This window comes from Molossus molossus, unplaced genomic scaffold (assembly GCF_014108415.1).
Source record: "Molossus molossus isolate mMolMol1 unplaced genomic scaffold, mMolMol1.p scaffold_m16_p_1, whole genome shotgun sequence".
Classification (NCBI taxonomy): Eukaryota; Metazoa; Chordata; class Mammalia; order Chiroptera; family Molossidae; genus Molossus; species Molossus molossus.
Window position 1 is genome coordinate 101357996 of NW_023425344.1, and position 14796 is coordinate 101372791.

Sequence of the window (14796 nt, forward strand, 5' to 3'; positions counted from 1 at the left end):
ATACATTTATTTATCTTTAACCACATTTCCTCCCCCCCTCAGTCTCAACCTTCACCTATTACCACAGGAAAAATCTTTCTCCCTCTCTTTCTTACATGAAAGTACCTGACTCCCAAAAAAGACACACAAAAAATCCTTGTCATGACTATACTGAAAAAGAAATACTCTCTAAATGAAAACAAATACGATATGGTTTTGTAATTTCTGCCTATTTTTTAACAAAACAAACCAAAATAAAAAATAGAGAAAGGCAGAGAAATATAAACTAAAACTATTTTTAAACCCAGCCAATGGTGGCTCAGTGGACTGAGCATCATCCCATTGACTGAGAGATCCAGGTTTGACTCCTGCTCAGGGCACATGCCTGGGTTATGGGCTGGATCCCCAGTAAGGGGCATGCAGGAAGCAGCTCATCGATGTTTCTCTTTCACATTGATGTTTCTAGCTCTCTCTCTAAAAAAAATCAACAACATATTTTTTAAAAATAGAAAAATATTTTTTAAATTATCATGGTGGTGCCCTGGCTGGTTTTGCTCAGTGGTTAGAGTGTTGGCCTGTGGACCAAAGAGTTGGGTTCGATTACGGTCCAGGACTCATATCTCAGTTTCGGTTCATCACCAGCTCTGGTCGGGGTCGTGCAGGAAGCAACCAGTCAATGTGTCTCTCTTACATTGATTTATCTCTCTCCCACCCTCCCACTCTATTTGAAGATAATCAGAAAAATGTCCTTGGGTAAGGATTAAAAACAAAAATTATCAGGGTCCTATCATTTAAATAGACTGTTAACATTTTAGACGTATTTCATTCAAGTCTCTTCAGTACATGTACTTACACAAGAATGTAAAAACTGACATCAGGGTGCTATAGCTACATATCCTGCTTTTTTATCACTGAATAATAAGCATTTCTCCATGTGCTATTCGTCCCTACCATCTTTTTCAAAAAGCAATGTTCAACAGCTTTATGATTATAACAATAACTGTTGGTTGCCTACTCTCCTTGTTTTAATTCCTCTAATATTAAGACCCTGATTTTAATCAGGTCATCAATGTATTAGGCCCTGTTAAAAAAACAAGTTCAAGTTCAACTTCCTGTAAGTGACCAAAGAACAGGTGGCATTATTTAGTAGTTGTAATAATTCACATGAAAACATGCACCCGTCCTTTAACTTCAATAAGGATCAGATTTAGTTTTATAAATTCACATTTTACTTGGTTTTATAACACCTGTAAAGTTTTGTATCTCAAATACATTAATATTTGTTTCACTGATTTTTTTATTTTGTTATTCCTCAACGGATATTTTTTCTGTTGATTTTTAGAGAGAGAGTGAAAGGGAGAGAGGAAGGGAGATAGACAGACAGACATCAATGTGAGAGAAACACATGGTTGCTTCCTACATGCACCCCAACCATAGCGGGGGATAGAACCTACAACCCAGATATCTGTCCTTGACCAGAAATTGAACCTAAAACCCTTCAGTGAGCAGGCCCACGCTCTAACCACTGAACCACCCTGGCCAGGGCAGTTTCACTGATGTCTAAAATGAACACAGACCCCTTTTCTTAGAAAATATCTTAAAAATAAAATATCCTTTTTTCCCCCTTCAATCCTCACTCGAGGACATTTTTCTGTTTATCTTCAGATAGAGTGGGAAGGAGGAAGAGAGAGAGAAACATTGACATGAGAGGGACACATCGACTGGTTGCCTCCTGCACCACCCCGAAGACCAGGGGCCAGGGACAAACCGCAACCGAGGTACATGCCCTTGACCAGAATCAAACCCACGACTCATTGGTCTGCAGGCCGATGCTCTAAACCCTAAACTAAACCAGCCAGGGCAATAAAATACCCATTTTAATATAAATATTTTATACCATATGAAATAAACACCAAAACAGTGAGACTGTCATTTTTCTCTAGCTCTACCTTAAATCTGTACGTCAAACACGAGCACTGTTGAATTTTTAAAGGTACTTATTTATTCATTTTACAAGTTTAATAAAACTAATCATTTTCTTCCAACTCTTAACTGTAACATTGACTGTATATTAAGTTCCAAACACCAACCTACAAGCTAACTTTAAGAGTACCATTTCTATGTCTAACCACTATACTATACACCTGAAACTAATATTGATGTCTCTTCCCCACCTTTCCCTTACTCTCTCTAAATTCAACAAAATATCCTCAGGTGAAGATTTTAAAATAAATAAAAAGAGCACCAATTTGCCCTGACCAGTTTACTCAATGGTTAGAGTGTCAGCCCCAGACCAATGAGTCACAGGTTCGATTCCAGTCAAGGGCACATACCTTGGTTGCAGTTAGTCCCTGGCCCTGGTCTGGTTGTGTAAGAGGAAACCAACCAGTCGATGTGTCCCTCTCACGTCGACGTTTCTCTCTTTTCCTCTCTGTCCCTCCCTCCCATTCTATCAGAAGATAAAGGGGAAAATGTCCTTGAGTGAGGATTAAAATAAATAAATAGAGCACCACTTCTTAGTTAGGGCCCTACTTTACTGAAAGATACCCTATGTAGAAAAAGGAGCCTATACCTAGCACATATCCTATAGTATTAGCCTGAAAATCACATTTCAAAATAATAATATGACTTACATTAAAATAGTCTTTTTTACTCATTTTGAACCCTACCTTTAAGTCTGCCAAGAGGCCAGCCAGAGTGGCTCAGTAGATTGAGCGTCATCCCATAGACTACAGGTCCTGGTTCAATTCTCGGTCAGGGTACATGCCCAAGTTGTGGGCTCAATCCCCAGTAGGGAGCATGCAGGAGGTAGCAGATCGATGGTTCTCTCTCTCCCCCTTATTCTCTAAAAAAAAAAGCAATAAAAACATATCTAAAAAAAGAAGCCCGGCCAGTGTGGCTCAGTAGTTGAGCACTGACCCACACACCAAGAGGCTGCTGGTTCAATTCCCGGTCAGGACACATGCCCAGGTTGTGGGCCAAATCCCCACTCGGGGGCATGCAGGAGGAAGCCAATTGCTCTTCTCTCTCATCGATGTTTCTATCTCTAGCCCTCTTCCTCTATCTCTAGGAAAAAAAGGCTGCCAAGAGGACTTGAAAATAACTGGGTTTTTTTTTGAGGAGCAATAATTTCTCTCTGTCCTAATTGCAATTGATGTACCTGCTTAGGTAACAAATGTTGGTCTTAATGTATTTAAAGTTTTTTTGTTTTTTTTAAGTTTTCTGCCATCTAATTTCTACCTTTACCTTTCCTCCTACTCTTTCTAGAAATGTCACCACATCATCTTTTTAATAACTTCTCTCTCATCCAAACCTCCTAGGAACTTCCAAAGTCAGTATTTTTCCACAGAATATTATAAATGTTTAAATAAGATTTTTCCAATTATCTTCTGAAACAATTTCATGACAATCTATTAAAAAATAACCTAAATTGCCCTGGCCGGTTTGGCTCAGTGGTTAGAGCATCAGCCCGCGGACCAGAGAGTCCTAGGTTCAGTTCCCACTAAGGGCATGTACCTTGGTTGCGGTTTGTCCCTGGCCCCAGTTGGGGTCGTGTGTGTGGCAGCCAGTTGATGTGTGTCTCTCACATCGATGTTTCTCTCTCTCTCTCTCTCTCCTGCTCTACCTAAAGATAAATGCAAAAATGTCCTCGGGTGAGGATAAAAAATAATAATAATGATGATGATAACCTAAATTTACAAAAGAAATACTGTATTTCAATGACTCCAACAAACCGGCTACTGTTAGATGTACCATTTAAAAATATGTTTTTATTGATTTTTAGAGAGAAAGGGAGAGGGAGAGATAGATAGAAACATCAATGAGAGAGAAACACTGATCAGCTGCCTCCCACATGCCCCCTACTGGGGATGGAGCCCTCAACCCAGGCATGTGCCCTGACTGAGAATCAAACCAGCAACCTCTGGGAGCATGGGTGGACACTCAACCACTGAGCCACACTGACCGGGCTTAGATGCACCATTTTTATGTATCACTTAGAAAAATCTGCCAACTCAATTACGTCAGAATGCTTTCTTATGAAGAATTATTATTTTTTACTTACAGAAAATACTTTCACATTTATTTAGACAATGAACTTTATATGTCACTCTTGATCATAAAAAGAATAATACCTGCAGTAGAGTTCATATTCAAATTTATCCAACTTCTAAAAAAAATCCTTTGCATCTTTTATTTTGTATTATCCAAGATTGCTCACAGCTATTAACAGTCATGTCGATTTAGTTTCCTGAAATATAGAACACCTCTCCAACCCTAATCATATTTTTCTTTCAAAAATAGATATTATTTTTTAAATCCAGGCCAGTTGCTTTATAGATATAGAAAGTTCTACAATCTAGGTTTATATGTTTCCTCATGAAGAGATTCAGATTAAGTAGAGTAGTAAGAATAGCATTTAGCTGATGCTGTGAACTTTTCACTGCAGGTGACACATCTCTTTTTTTTTTCTAATTGATTTTTAGAGAGAGAGGGGAAGGGAGAGAAGGAGGGAGAAACAACCTGTTGTTCCACTTATTTATGTATTCACTGGTTGCTTCTTGTATGTGCCCTGATGGGGGATCAAACCCACCACCTTGGCATATCAGGATGATGCTCTAACCAACTAAGCTACCTGGCCAGAGAGGGTTATTCAACTTTTAAAATAAGGCTCCAGGCCTGGCCAGTATGATCAGCTGGTTGGGCATCGTCCCGTGCACCCAAAGATCATCAGTTTGATTTCTGGTCAGGGCACATGCCTGGGTTTCAGGCTCAATCCCCGATAGAGGGTGTGCAGGAGGCAACCAACAGATGTTTCCCTCTCACATCGATGGTTCTCTTTCTCTCTTTCTCTCTCTCTCTCTCTCTCTCCCCCCTTCATTTCTCTCTCTAAAAATCTATTAAAAATCTTTAAAAGAAAATAAGGCTCCACATAGAAGTCCCTTTTACCAATGCTTCTCCCAGTCATTGCTTAGCAAAGTCTCTGAGACATAAGATGAAAATAGAAATGGTGAGTCAATCCCTGAATAAACATAGTGAAGAGTGCCAATCAAGTCATGCCAATAAAGATTTAATCATGAATGCAAAAAAAAAAGAAAAGAAAACCCAAATAAATAAAATAAGGCTCCACAATTATTTCCAGGATTGTCTGCCAGGCTGCTGACAACAATGCTGCAAATTTTGATGCTGGTGCCATCTTAAACTTACCAGAAGGTGCTAAAAAAATGTTTTTAAGACAAAACCCAGGACTCTACTCTTGCTACAAATCTTCCAATTAAGCCAATAGCAAAGAAAAAAAAACAACAACAACAACAAACCAAATTCCCAAAAGTGCAAACAATGACAACAGCTGCCTGGCTGACAGTTTTTTGTTTTGGTTTTTTTTTTATGTTTTTATTGACTTTTTTTAGAGAGAGAAGAAGGGAGAAAGAAATAAAAACATCAGTGTGAGAGATACACTGATTGGCTGCCTACTGCACAAGCCCCCACTGAGGAACAAGCCCACAACCTGTGGATGTGCCATGACTAGGAATCGAACCAGAACCTCTCGGTCCATGGGACGATGCTCAATCAACCTTCAGCCACAATGGCCGGGCTAGCTGACAGCTTTTAAAGGACATTATTAATTGTAAAATGCACCCCAATTTCAAAAATGTTAAAAAGTGGGGGTGAGAATAAAGTTTCAAGGAATTGGTCAATACAGTATATAAGGAACACTTCTTGGTTTAAGGGGCCCTTTAAAAAAAGTTAACACGATATCTTGTGGAGGCCGCGGTGGTCGCTGCTGCTCCCGAGGTTTCAATATGCTGCCCAAGGACGACAAGAAGGATGCTGGGAAGTTGGCCAAGAAAGACAAGGACCCAGTGAACAAGTCCGGGGGCAAAGCCAAAAAGAAGAAGTGGTCCAAAGGCAAAGTACAGGACAAGCTCAATAACCTAGTCTTGTTTGACAAAGCGACATGTGACAAGCTCTGTAAGTAGGTTCCCAACTATAAGCTCATAACCCCGGCTGTCGTCTCCGAGAGACTGAAGATCCAGGGCTCCTTGGCCAGGGCCGCCCTTCAGGAGCTCCTCAGCAAAGGGCTTATTAAACTAGTCTCAAAGCACAGAGCTCATGTAATTTACACCAGGAACACAAAAGGTGGGGACGCCTCAGCTGCTGGAGAAGATGCATAAACAACAGGTCACCAGGTATACATTTTGAAAAATAAAACTTTATTAAATCGAAAAAACAATTAACACTAATGGGAAAGATTTACATCTTCAAGTCTCCCTGGCTGGTTTGGCTCAGCGGTTAGAGCATCAGCCCGAGGTCCAGAGAGGCCCGGGTTATTCGCACTAAGGGCACATACCTCGGTTGCAGTTTGTCCCTAGCCCTGGTTGGTATAGTGGGGGTGGCAACCACTCAATGTCTCTTTCACATGGATGTTGCGCTCTCTCTCTTCCTCCCTCTCTCTCCCTCCCGCTCTATCTGAAGATAAATGCAAAAAAAAAAAAAAAAAAGTCCTTCAGTGAGGATAAAAAATAAATAAATAAAACATCAAGCCTCAATACTTGTAACAGGAGTAGTTTTATATACTACAAAGTACAAAAAACAAGCCCTGGTCTGCTCAGTGGTTAGCGTGTCGGCCCTCCGACAGAAGGGTTTGATTCCTGGGTCACGGCCATGTACCTGGGTTGCAGTTTCAATCCCCAGCCCTGGTCGAGGTCATGCAAGAGGCAACCAACTGATGTGTGTCTCTCACACTGATATGTCCGTTTTCTCTCTCTCTCTCTCTCTCTCTCTCTCTCTCTCTCTCTCGGTCCCCCTCTCTATCTATCCCCTCTCCTCCTTCCCTCCTTCCATCCTCTCTTCCATTCTGTCTAAAAATCAATGGAAAAATATCCTCCTCGGGTGAGGATTAACAAAAAAAACAAAACAAGAATACACAAAACAAAACATCTACCTTGCTGAAAGCTAACCTAAAGGTTTGGTTGGCTTGAAATCTGAGAAAAATTCCAGGAGAAATCCATAATCACTTTGCGGTGAGGGATGAGAGAACGAGGGAAAAAAGAGTGCAAAGACCATATGCTGGTTCACTACTGACAAACTTATTAAGCATGGAGTCACGGGGATTAGGGTATACATACACTCAGTATCTAGCCAACACTGAAAGGGCCTAATTTTCTTCAACACAATTCCCATTCCAATAAAAGTGAAAACTAAATACAAAGAAACCCCACCAGGTTATGGAAAATATCCAGCAAAAAGAATACTTTTTTTCCCCACAATAATTCAGGTTGAAACCTAGTTGCGGTGAGCTTCCGCACAGCCCCTCCCTACCACGGCTCACTTGAGCCTATGAGCCCTTTCATTCCCAGCAAAATCTACGGGGAGTCTCTGCTGTCTGTTGTTTCAGTTTTTGTTTTTTATTGATTTTGGAGAGAGAGAGAGACAGAGAGAGAAACATCAAATTGTTGTTCCTCTTATTTATGCATTCATTGGTTGATTTCTTGTGTGTGCCCTCACCGGGGATCAAACCTGCAAACTTGATGCTCTAACCAACTGAGCTACCAGACCAGGGCTGTGTCACAGTTTTTTTAATGGACAGAAAGTGGAGTTGTAACACAGTCTCTTTTTAAATTAAAGAACACAAACATGCCCAGCTGATGTGACTCAGTGGTTGAGCATCAATCCATGCACCAAGATATTACTGATTCGATTCCCCGTCAGGGCACATGCCCACGTTGCCAGCCAGATCCCCACCCCACCCCCATGCAGGGCATGCAGGAGGCCAATTGATGTTCTCTTTCATCGATTTTTCTGTCTCTCTCTCCCTCGCCTTTCCTCTCTCTCTAAAATTAAGAAAGAAAGAAAACATTAAAAATTTTTAAAAAGAACATAAACACAATCAATAGCTAATATACTCAATGAATGAAATTCCAAATTCAACCCTGATATAAAAATGTTTTTAAACCTCCACAAGTCAATTTATATTCACAGAACATTTCCAAAACTAGATAGTTAGATTCTGAAATTTTAAGTTTTACCGTAGTTATAGCCTAAGTCAAGGACACTTAACCCAGACTAATTCCCTCACCATCCTGTACAACATACTATATGACAGATTTTTTTTTAATCCTCACCTGAGGATATTTCTCCATCAATTCTTAGACAGAGTGAGAGGAAGGGAGGGAGAGAGGGGGGAGGGAGGGAGGGAGAGAGGAGGGAGGGGGAGGGAGGGAGGGAGGAACGGAGGGAGGGAGGGAGGGAGGGAGGGAGGGAGGGAGGGAGGAGGGAGAGAGATAAACATCAATGTGAGAGAGACACACAGATTGGTCACCTCCCGCATGACCCCAACCATGGCCGGGGATCGAACTGCAACAGAGGTATGTGTGACCTTGACAGGAATCGAGCCAGAGACTCTTTGGTCCAATGCTTCAATCACTGAGCCAAACAGGCCAGGTCAAGACATATTTTTAAAAACAGGGTTAATGCAAAACTTGTAAAAACCCAGTTTTAGAAAGATTAACTATATTTTTAACATAAAATCAGTTACAAGTTTAAGTCTTATTGACAATATATTTCATACTTAGTTTAAGGGACTCACTTCCTTTCATTAATTCCTTCCATATTAACAAATTTTCTTCTCAGATAGAGCCATGATAATAAAGAACGTATCTTGGACAAACACTTTCACATAATGCTGGAGAGTGCAATCATACAATATATCACAGTCCTTTAAAAAGCATATATTCTTCACTTCTAGGAATTTACCCCAAACAAATAAAAGAGCAAATCAAAGAAACTGTATGTTTAAGAATAGCCACATCATCTTTGTTTATAACAGCAAAAAAAAAGAAAAAAAAAGCCCTGCCCTGGCCGGTTTGGCTCAGCGGTTGGAGCGTCGGCCTGCGGTACAGAGAGACCCGGGTTTGGTTCCCGCTAAGGGCACGTACCTCGGTTGCAGTTTGTCCCCGGCCCTGGTTGGTCGTGTGGGTGGCAGCCACTCGATGTGTCCCTTCACATAGATGTTTCTCTCTCTCTCTCTCTCTCCCTCCTGCTCTATCTGAACAAAAAATGGAAAAATGTCCTCGGGTGAGGATTAAAAAAAAAAAAGCCCTGGCTGGTGCAGCTCACTTGGTTGGACTTCGTCCTGTACACTAAAAAGTTACCAGTTCGATTCCCGGTCAAGGCACATACCCAGGTTTCAGGTTTGATTCACAGCTGGCGCACATGCCACCAGTCGATGTTTTCCTCTCTCTCTCTGCTTCTTAAATCAATCAAAATTTTTTTTTAAAAAAATCCAGAGCCATGGCCAGTATGGCTCAGTTAGTTGGAGCATTGTCCCATGCACTAAAAGGTGGTGGTTTGATTCCCCATCAGGGCACCTACCTAGGTTTTGGGTTCAATCCCCATCCTGATCCCCAGTTGTGGCCTGTGCAGGAGGCAACCAATCAATGTTTCTCTTTTACATTGATGTTTCTCTCTCTCTCTCTCTCTCTCTCTCTCTCTCCTCCTCCTCCTCCTCCTTCCTGTCCACTCTATCTAAAAAAAAAAAATCAATGTAAAAATGTCCTCAGATGAGGATTAACAACAACAAAATATCATAGAATTTGACCTTGCACAGTTATAGGAAGAGCTGGAAAAGTTGTAAAAATCCAACATGGAAGTGGAAGATCAGAATCATCAATGAGTCAATCTGAGCAGTCAAACACATCTAGCTGCAGAAATGAGACTGCAAAGGAAAGGCTCATGGGAACATCTGGGAAGCTGTGCCTCTTTAGGTTTCCCACCAGGTGAGAGTGGGCCTGATGCTGCTGTTGACCAGACTGTCACCAAAGCAAAGGAGACCAAGATCAAGCTGGAACCCACCAACTCTTCTGTGCCTCACACTGCATCTAACCCTGAAAACCTTCCGAGTTAGTGAGTGTGGCTTACATAAATTCTCTTTGGGCCAATTCACAACCACACAGAGAAAGAATCACACTATGGGATCAAGTTTAAATAAACTGACATAGCACAAATCACCACAGTACCTTCTGTCAATAAAGTGTACATATACACTTCTTAATCATATTTATCTCCTGAATAAAGAACAGTAAAATCATGCTTTCACTCTAACATGATACAACCATTCCTCATACAACCAAGATGTTATCTCCCCAAAGGAGAATACAAAATCTACTTTCTCTTTGTGTAATATTCATTCTCTTTTTTATTTATTGTTGGCAGTATTACAGATGTGTGTCCCCCCCCCCCTTTTTAACATTTTTAAATTGATTTTAGAGAGAGGAAAGGAGAGACAGACAGAAATCAATGTGAGAGAGAAACACTGATTGGTTGTCTCCCATACATACCCCAACCAAGGATCAAACCCACAATGTGGGTATGTGCCCTAACCAGGAATCGAACCCACAACCTTTTGATGCACATAACACTCCAACCAACTGAGCAACACCAGTCAGGGGGAGTAGTATTCATTCTTTTTTTTTTTTTTATCCTCACCCGAGGGCATTTTTTGATATTTTGTTCAGATAGAGTGGGACGGAGAGAGAGAGAGAGAGAGAGAGAGAGAGAAACATCAACGTGAAAGGGACACATCGAGTGGCTGCCATCCACACAACCTAATCAGGGCCGGGGACAAACTGCAACCTAATACTCATTCTTTATCTAGATAACTAAGTCACACTTCCCCTTTGATATCCAATAATTTAAACATATCTTAAGTTAAACATAGGAGAATTGAGTGGGGGAGGTGATAAAACTGGTTAATATATACTACATAACTACTAGAGTTTTCATTCTGTAACTGGTCATGAGGTTAATGTTTATAATTTTCTTCTCCTGTTATCCATTACATTCGATTTTTCTTTAGCAATTATCTCATCTGATTGCTGTTCCCGTCTCTGCCATTAAAAGCACTGTTTGTTATTGGGTTGTTTCAGTTTTCCATTCACTTATTTTTTATTGTTGAGAGTATTACAGTTGCCCACCATTTTTTCCTCTTTGCCCAACCCTCCACCTGGCTCATGCCCTACCCCAGGCCTTCACAGTACTATTATCTGTGTCTATGGGCTATGCATATATGCATATAAATTCCTTAGTTAATCTCTCCCTGCTCCCCACTCTCCTCTCCCTTTCCTTTTCCCTCTGAGATCTGTCACTCTTTTCCATGCTTCCATGTCTCTGGATCTATTTTATTTACTATAAGACATGGGAGTGCTAAGAGGCACTCCAGAGATCTGCTTTCCAGACATACTCCTCTTTACCTCTATTGTGTAGCAGCAATCCAATATCCACTTGAGAGTCGAGATCAATCACCTAATCAACAGAACAGTCTCCTGCTTTGCCTGTTATTTCACTGGCATGAGAAAGCCAAAGTGGCCAGATTGCTCAACTTCCAGTTCAACAGAACCAATACTGCATTTTCAAGTAAAAGCATTTCTCTCATTGGAACTAAGAACTCTAAACTACCATACCACAAAGTTGTGGAGAAAATACGCAAATATTCTGTATGTGGATCATTAAGGGAAATACTGAGAGGAGTTCATTCCATTTCCACTCTTTGATTCTGTGACTTATGACTGCTGGCTGGTTCAAAGACTAGACATTGTAGACAAAATTATCCCAGCACTATAAAGAACTGCCACCAGCTAGTGCAGTGAGTGTCCAAAAGGACATTTCACTGTTTATCAATTCAGCTGCTTCAGGGAAACAGAACATGGTAAGAGCAGGAATTTGGCAAACATGAGCCTAACGCCACATTTCTCTTGCTACAAAATAAACCGCATGGTCAGGAGCAATGTGATATGAAATACCATCATATAATTGAGGCATTCTGAAAGTTGCAAGTAGGTTTGGCAGAAACAAAGCAGACAGGGAAAGCAAATCCATACCCAGAGTAAGTACTTATTCCAGGAAGAACAAAATGTTATCACTTCCATTAAGGAAGTAGCCCAATAAAAGCCAGCTGCCACCAGATGTCGCATTTGGCTCTCTAAAGCAGCGGCTCTCAACCTGTGGGTTGTGACCCCTTTGGGGGTCGCACAACCCTTTCACAGGGGTTGCCTAAGACATAACAGTAGCAAAATTACAGCTATGAAGTAGTAAGGAAAATAATTTCATGGCTGGGGGTCACCACAACACAAGGAACTGTATGATAGGGTCGCAGCATTAGGATGGTTGAGAACCACTGCTAAGGCTTATATACCATCTTAACAAAGGGCAACAAATTGGGGAGAATTAATTAGACAAAGGAAAGGGGGATTTGGGCTTCTGAGTGTGGTAAATTGTGGCAAGGAAACTACGAACAGTATGGTAGATAAGGGCTATTTAGTAAGGTTTGTTACATGTATCACATGAACATTAATTAAATGGACAGGAAAGAAAATACAGAAAGCTTTCTCAGGATGTTTTGTAATTATTTTTTTTCATTTATTTATTGATTTTAGAAAAAGAGAGAGACATCAATTTGCTGTTACACTTGTTTATGAATTCACTGTGTCCCTGACTGGAGATCAAACCCAAAACCTTGACATATCCAGATGACACACACTCTAACCAACTGAGCTACCCGTCCAGGACGAGAATGTTTTTACTCTACAAAACAACTAATGCTCTATGGATGGGTTCTATAAATAAACAAAAATCAAACATTTACCACTTTTCCACTGTATTCCTAAGTAACAAATTCATATTTTTAATTCATACCCAAATAAATGTGACTGCAAGGAAATCACTTAATTACCTATAATGCATCGTTTCACAAACTGCTAGGTAAGTCATAACCAGCACCACCCTTAATTAGCTGACTTGAGAAAAAAGTACTTCTGCTTTAAAAAAAAAAAAATCAAGGTCCTATAAATACCAACAAAAGTACCTTGTCCTACCATTGACTGCCTACTTCCTCACTTATACCAGCTTACAATACAGTCTCACAGAATCAGTCTTGGCTGTCTTCAGCCTAGTGATTTATTAACCATATTTTCCAAACCAAAAATCAGAACCAGTATGATGCTATTACCAGCAAGACAAGGAGACCTCGGTTCTTGTCTTCTTGAAGGAAAGATTTCAATCAAGAGACAAAGTGTAGAAAAGCAAGCAAGAATTTATTGACTGCAGCAAAAATATACTTAGGACAGTGAAACAAGGAAAAGCACAGAAGAAGCAACAGGAAAGATTAAGCCACTGCCCATTGCTCCCCTGGTTGCAAGTCTCCTCAGATCCCTTGGACTTTAGGTGATTTGTACCTATGGGGAAAGGGAAGGAGAGGAAATGAGGAGGAGGGGAGAGGAGGGAAGGGAGTGGTACGGGTATGCTCCTGGGAGGAAGTGCCCAGGAGAGCCTAGAATAGGCTGCTTTGGCTCACTGGGAAGTCTGAGATAACGGGGCCTTAGGGACAGGTTCAGGGAGTGTGTCTGGGAAAAAATGCTGCTGCCCACGTTGCAAGACTCCTGGGGTCCCTTGAAGTTTAGGAGATGCCTGCACGTGGGAGAAAAAGGGAAGGTGGCAGAGGCACAGGTGTGCTCCTGGGAAAAAGAGGGAGAGAGGGAGAAAGAAGGAGGGAAGGAAGGAAGGAAGGAGGGAAGAAGGGAGGGGAGGGGAATGAAACTCAGCTAGGACCTTTGTTTTCAGGGGTTTTAAAGACTGGGCATTTAGAGGAGGTCTTAGGGGAAGATCAATAGAATATTCATCAGCTTTATGCTGACACCAAAATGAGACTTATTCTCTTGCCCTAGCCAGTTTGGCTCAGCGGTTAGAGCATCGGCCTGCGGTCCAGAGAGACCCAGTTCGGTTCCGCTAAGGGCGCATATCCGTCAGTTTGTCCCCGGCCCTGGTTGGGTTGTGCGGGTGGCAGCCACTTGATGTGTCCCTTTCACGTAGATGTTTCTCTCTCCTCTCTCTCCCTCTCTCTCTCCTCTTTCTCCTTCCCACTCTATCCTGAACCAAAAATAGAAAAATGTCCTCAGGTGAGGATAAAAAAAATAAATAAGAGAGAGTTATTCTCTTAATTTGTCTGTCCTTGGATGTGGTTGGCAAATGACACTAATTATTTTCCTGTTATCTGTCTCCCTGAGTAGTGTGATTTAGGCTATTTACCCTCTGGTTGGGGAGAAGTGCAAACCATTTACTCTTAAGTGTCCTTGGTTTAGGGAAGATAGGAGTAGGTGACTGCAACTTATTTTTTGCTGTTGAATGATCTTAGTTTCCCTATTCTACTTCTCCTGGAATTTTTCTAGCTTCTATCTCAAAGCAATACTGTCTGACAAACTACATTTACCCTAATTTCTTAATCTGTTACATAAAAGTAAAAAAATTAGTCCTGGCTGGTTTTTCTCACTGGTTAGAGCGTCGGCCCCTGGACTGGAGAGTCCTGGGTTCAGTTCCCACTAAGGGCACGTACCTCAGTTGCAGTTTTTCCCCGGCCCAGGTTGGGGTCGTGTGGGTGGCAACTACTCGATGTGTCCCTTTCACGTCGATGTTTCTCTCTCTCTCTCTCTCTCTCCCTCCCACTCTATCTGAACAAAATATCAAAAGATGTCCTCGGGTGAGGATAAAAAAAAAAAGTAAAAGAATCACAAAAGTATAAGAATCAATTAAGAAGTAATCTTTATTGAATCAATTGAATTTCTATAGTACAGTTATTCCAAAATAATCTAAGATACAGAATCATTCTCACAGCTATTCCAAAAAAAAAAAAATTCTGAGCTGTGAACACAGGGATATTCTGTTCATAAACATCAGTTATAAAATAGAAAGAAACAAAGAGGCAAATGTTTTATTAATAAATTACTACATACTGAATCCAAACCAAATAACTTAACCAAGAATAAATCT

General features: G+C 41.0%; 1 protein-coding gene and 1 pseudogene across 8 annotated transcripts in view; one reads left to right on the forward strand and one right to left on the reverse strand.

The window, feature by feature from the left end:
• ABI1 (abl interactor 1) overlaps window positions 1–14796 on the reverse strand; it is a 134498-nt gene that overhangs the window by 81140 nt on the left and 38562 nt on the right. The window lies entirely within an intron of this gene.
• On the forward strand, window positions 5781–6152 carry LOC118627488 (annotated as a pseudogene).